The sequence below is a fragment of the Nicotiana tabacum genome, chromosome 17 (assembly GCF_000715075.1).
Source record: "Nicotiana tabacum cultivar K326 chromosome 17, ASM71507v2, whole genome shotgun sequence".
In the NCBI taxonomy this organism is placed as follows: domain Eukaryota; kingdom Viridiplantae; phylum Streptophyta; class Magnoliopsida; order Solanales; family Solanaceae; genus Nicotiana; species Nicotiana tabacum.
The window spans coordinates 150,940,499-150,946,981 of NC_134096.1; the positions used below are offsets into that span (position 1 = coordinate 150,940,499).

The window sequence follows — 6,483 nt, forward strand, 5'->3', positions numbered from 1 at the left end:
TGTCAAAAATCGCCTCTCCTCAAGCTCCAATTCGTCAAAAATGGCAAATGGGACGAAGTCCACCGTTTTATAATTCTGTCCAGGCAGCCCTCGGTCCTGCCTCGATCCTGGGCCTAAGGGTGGCATGTGGGTCAGGCCCGGTCCTAAGTGGGCTTTGCGGGCCCGGTCCTAAGCGGTCCCGGGCTTCGCATGCTTCTTGTTGGAACCGGCCCGGGACCGAGACCATGAACTAACGGTCCCGGGCCTAAGTGGGCCCAACAGATACTTTCTATTTTTTAATTTTTTTTTTATAGAAGTTAGAGAAAAAAAATGGTAATAAAAATATCTAAGGCAATTCCTTGTAAATTATATTATAGAATTGTCACCTAAATTTTTTAATTCAAATTTAAAGACAAAAATATTGTAAAGAGATATTCAAAGCAATGCGTTATAATATATATATATATATATACTATACTATACTATATATACATCTTCTAGATATACTAGATATATATATAGTATAGTATAGTAGATCTTAAGATATATATACATCTTAAGATATATAAGCTATATTCGATATATATATATATATATATATATATATATATATATATATATATATATATATATATATATATATAGAGAGAGAGAGAGAGAGAGAGAGAGAGAGAGAGAGAGTATAGTATAGTATAGTATATACTATATTATACTATATATACAGCTTAAGATATATAAGCTATATTCGATATATATATATATATATATAAAAGCTTATATATATACTATACTATACTATATATTCGATATATATACATATCTTAAGATGTATATATAAAATAGAGATCTTTAACTGGTGAAAACCTCGATGGACATATAATAGTCAGCAGAGGTATGAAACAATTCCAGTTCCCAGTCAAACGGCGATCTCTGTTTTAGCTTAGTTGAGAAGGCTGTGCGGATTACGAGTACCCTTTTTTTTTACTTTTGCTGCAATAGAGGAGGTTTCCATTGGACTACTATATATATATATATATGATGTATATATAGTATATTATATATATAAGCTATATTCGATATATATACATATCTTAAGATGTATATATAGTATATTATAGTATATATATAAGCTATATTCGATATATATACATATCTTAAGATGTATATATAGTATATTATAGTGTGTATATATATATATATATATATATATATATATATATAAGAAAAAGTATAATTATAAAACAATTGGGGTTAAAACAAAGTTGGGGGGTTAAATGCCTATTTATAAATAGCCAACGGCTATTTTGGTAGTAAAACGACCATATTTGTTATGTGAATTGCATGTGAACGACGTATAGGCGAGGTGACGAGTGTCTATACGTCGTCAAATTAATTGTTTGCCTGCTTACTTGAAAAATCATAAACTATTTTTTTTATCATAAATTAATTACTATAATAATTGTTTCTCTCTTATTCCTTGTCAAAATATTAATTCTTGAATTCCTGCATTAATTGTTACATGTTATTTGAATTATGTGCCTTAATTGTTATTTGACATTTAGCATATTAAATATTAAACTGCCTATCTGCTCCCTGATTTCCATAATAATTTTCTATTTGTCATTGTTTGCTTCATAATTAAATCATAATTATTGTATGCTTGTTGTCTTATGATTTATATTAATTGTTGCGTTTATTGGGGAATTTCTTCTATAAGAATTGATTGGTAAATGAATATGTTGGAGGAGCGGGTTGCACGCTGCAACAGAACTTATTAAAAAGTCCATATTGGAGGATCGGGTTGCACGCCGTAACAGACTTATTAAAAATCAATATTGGAGGATCGGGTTGCACGCCGCAACAGACTTATTAAAAGTCCATATTGGAGGATCGGGTTGCGGCGCCGCAACAGACTTATTAAAAGTAAATATTGGAGGATCGGGTTGCACGCCGCAACAGACTTATTAAAAAGTCCATATTGGAGGATCGGGTTGCACGCCGCAACAGACTTATTAAAAGTCAATATTGGAGGATCGGGTTGCACGCAACAACAGGCTTATTAAAAGTCAATATTGAAGGATCGGGTTGCACGCCGCAACAGACTTGATTAAAAATAAATATATTATGAGAGCGGGTTGCACGCTGCAACAGAATTGAATGTGAATATATTGTGAGAGCGGGTTGCACGCTGTAACTGAATTGATGGAAATGATAATTGGTTATGACTGCTGAGTTGGCTTCGATTATTATAAATGAGTTACTTGATTTATTTCTATTATTGTTGTTGTTTCTAATATTGCATATAGGTAATGTAAGTGACCCGCCTTAGCCTCGTCACTACTTCGTCGAGGTTAGGCTCAGCACTTACCAGTAGATGGGGTCGGTTGTACTGATACTACACTCTGCACTTCTTGTGCAGATTTTGGAGTTGGTCCCAGCGGCGTACCACAGTTTTGCTCGGATTTCAGTTATTCAGAGAAGACTTGAGGTATAACTGCATGGCGTCCGCAGTTCTGAAGTCCCCGTCTATTTTACTTTGGCTGTGTGTTTATTTTCAGACAACTTTATTTTATTCAGACCTTTATTTGTATTTATTCTAGAAGCTCGTGCACTTGTGACACCAATTATGGGATGGTATTTAGACACCGTTGTTTGATGGATTATTTCACTATATTTTAAACTTTGCTTCCGCATTTGTTTTCTTGTTATTAATAAATTTAAAATTGTTTTAAAAATAGATAATATTATTCTAACATTGGCTTGCCTAACAAGTAAAATGTTAGGCGCCATCACGGTCCGAAGGTGGAAATTTCGGGTCGTGACACTCGCCTATGGGACCGGCCCACTACCCAACCCACCTCCCCACGGTCCCGGTCCTATCCGGTTAGAACCGTTTAGGGCCACTGCCCATTTATGCTTGTGGTCCTGGATCGGGCCCGATCATAACCGGCCCACATGCCACCCTTACCTGGGCCTCGATCATGGCCCTCGATTCTAGACTTCGATCATAGCCCTCGATCCTGAGCCTTCAATCATGGCCCTCGATCTTGAGCCTTCGATCATGGCACTCGATCCTGAGCCTCGATCATAGCCCTCGATCATGGCCCTCGATCCTGAGCCTTCGATCATGGCCCTCGATCCTGAGCCTCGACCCTAGCTTCGATCCTGGTCATCGACCCTGGCCCTCGACCTTGGCCTTCAACCCTGAGCTCGATTTCTGAGCTTCGATCCTGGGCTCAATTTCTGGGCTTCGATTTCTGCATTTCCAGCAGAAGAAAATTGCAACAGCTTTTTAGGTCCAACTTTTGATCGTTAACCATCCGAAACTCACCCGAGGCCCTCAGGACCTCAACCAAATACACCAACAAGTCCTAAAACATCATACGAACTTATTTGAAACCTCAAATCACATCAAACAATGCTAAAATCGCAATTCACACCCCAATTCAAACTTAATGAAACTTAAGAATTTTCAACTTCTACATTCGATGCCGAAACCGATCAAATCAAGTCCGATTGGCCTCAAATTTTGCACACAAGTCATAAATAACATAACAGAGCTATGAAAATTTTTGAACTGGATTACGATCCCGATATCAAAAAGTCAACTCCCCGGTCAAAATTCCAAACTTAAATTTCCAATTTTAGCCATTTCAAGCCTAATTTAACTACGCACTTTCAAATAAAAATCCGAACACACTCCTAAACCCAAAATTATCATACGGAGCTGTTGGAATCATCAAAATTTTATTCCGGGGTAGTTTGCACATAAGTCGGCATCCGGTCACTTCGTGAACTTAAGCTTTAAAACTTGGAACTAAGTGTTCCAATTCATTCTAAAACCTCACCGGACCTAAACCAATTACTCCGGCAAGTCATATATCAGTTATAAAGTACATAATGCACAGTAAATAAAGGAATAAGACTACAACTTTTAAAACGATTGGCCGGAACATTCCAGCTTCTATAGAGATTGAAGGGTCTTGGCCAATCCATAAAAGCAATTTGCAAGTGAAGATCCACATAATAGAAACTGGCACGCACGCGAATAAAAGAAATACTATAATGGCAGCACAAGTAATAGTGCCAAATTCTTTATACTGTCGTGCTCCATAGGCCTGCCTACATAAAGTTTCCAATCCAGCTGCCATTCCATACTGCACGCAAGATTCAGATTCAAATAGCTTTAGTACCCGGCAACACTGCAGGAAATATGAGCTATGACTGATATTTAATTAGTGACATTTATAATAAATATAGGGAGAAGGTTCATTTCGTGACATTTGTTAACAAAATATGGCAAAAATACTAACGTTTGATGACAATTGACAAAAATACTGTGACATTTAATAGAAATGTCACATAATTAAGAATAAAATGACATTTAATTAGTGATATGTACAGCAAATGTCAAAAAAATTACTAGTTTCAAAAAAGAAAGAGAATTTTTTTCCCCAAATCTCCCTCTCAAATCTCTAAAAAACCCTACTCTCTTAGAACAATTGAAGTTCATTTTTCCCCTCCCCAGTTTCTCTATCCCGTCCGAATCCTTACACCCCTACCATGAATCTCAAAATCCTTCAGGAATAGCAGTATGAAATGTATTCTCTTCTTGTTTAATTCCCTATTTCCTTCTCTTTGTCTACTGCGCATTGGAATAACTCTAGGTTAGCATTTTTCTTTATCTCTTGATTGGATTCGAATTCTTCCTTATTTCTTGTGAGTGTTTTGATTTCTCAGAGGAATTCAATCATATTTATTGCATTTGCCTGTGTCCTATGTATTTACAGCAGAGGAATTGAGAGTTTAGGGTTTTGAAGCTTAATCTATGTTCTGATTTTATTTTGTGGTTGTGATCGTGTGGTGATTTGGAGATATGTTTGTTTGAATGGAAGTTGTGTGGGGTATTATTACACAATATGATAATGGTGATATTACATTCACAGATTTATGCCCTACGGCTGTTTGACAAAATGCCTGATAGAGCATCTTAAACACTATGATCTTCCCTATTGTTTATTTATTTCAAAATATGAACTAAATTTATGAGTTTTCCTTAATTCTTAATTGATTCAATGATGTGCAAGTCAGCAACAAAGGATTTTTCAAATTCTCTAAGACTTCCTTTTAAGTTAAATTGTCAAAGATATGACGTTAAGATTTTTCGCGTCCCTTAAATGTCTTATGTTTCTCTTTGGGTTTGCGTTGCACTACAAAGAGCTGAACTTAGAGATGTGCTAGCTTTGGGGCTTAATGTTACCAGGTATTTATTCTTGTACACTTAATAAACTAGTTAGTTGCATGATCATATTAAGCAGTCATCAGATATCATGAAAATATTATTTTGCACAGAAGGAGAAATGGAGAATGCTAGTAAGTAAACATCACATCCATATGTATCATTAGCTTTATATACTAAGGGCTTGTTTAGTTAGTACAGTATGGTAATTAACTCTTGGCTTTCAAAGGAGAAATGCTATAATGATAAGTCTGCTATATCTACATATAGGGTGCTATCTACTTTGCTAATTATTTTTGTCCCTACGGAAATTATGCAATTGGTCAAATATCTTTAGAATTTACTAGGTTGAAATGTACCGATGGCTATGCTGGTTGATTAGGTGAAAAATAAGGTAGCACACATATACTGGCCTTTGGGTGTATGATATGGAGTTGCAGTGAGAAAGTCCAGAGTGTGGCAACTTATGGTAAGGTCCTTGTAAATTTGATGGCCATATGACATCTTTCTTTCTTAAAATTATGTGTTTTTACTAAGGGAATTTGTTCGTTGGTGGCAAATAGCTTGTGGAATACTTCAATTAGTAATCTTATAAGGATACTCGTGACAATCGCTGCACTATATAAATTCATTTTATTAAATCGTTCTTCTATGCAGATTATGCGATCTTCTTTTGACTTTCAATCACTTGCTAATTTATTTCCTAGTTTATGAAATCATAGGTTGACTACCTCACACAACCTTGTTGTCTCAATTCAATAGAGTGTCAAATGGGTGGAAGCGCAAGGAAATTGGAGCTGAAGGGATGTAGCAGAAAAAGTGGAAGAAAGAGTTGAGGAAGTGAAACAATCTATTGCAGAATTTGCTACAATTTGCTTTTATCCAGCCTAATAGTTTCTTTCTACCATTGTTTAATTGTAAGGATGTGCTGCTATTCACAAATACATTCTTGTAATTAGTTACAGAGATTTTTTGTTAACTCATTTTATTACAGTTCAAATTTTATATATTTATTGACATTTATAGGTATTTATTTTAGAAATTTGATGTTTATACTTTCATGTATAGCAACGTATAATATTAGTTTTATATTTATATTATAATTGCCCTCTCAAATGTCAATTGAGTAATTTTGACATTAGCAATATGCATTGTACAAGTGTCGCTAATAACTCAAGAATTTCTCGACACTTCTAAATATAAGTTAGAAACCAGTATTAGCTTATCGACATTATGGGAGATGTCACAAATTTTAAAGTGACATT

The 6,483-nt window shown here is 35.2% G+C and overlaps 1 long non-coding RNA gene across 1 annotated transcript; it reads left to right on the forward strand.

The window, feature by feature from the left end:
• Nucleotides 1–4,037: 4,037 nt before the first annotated feature.
• On the forward strand, nucleotides 4,038–6,237 carry LOC107796284 (uncharacterized). Its single transcript, XR_001650362.2, has 2 exons — nucleotides 4,038–4,646; nucleotides 5,198–6,237. It is a non-coding gene; the product is annotated as an uncharacterized LOC107796284 (long non-coding RNA).
• Nucleotides 6,238–6,483: the final 246 nt, after the last annotated feature.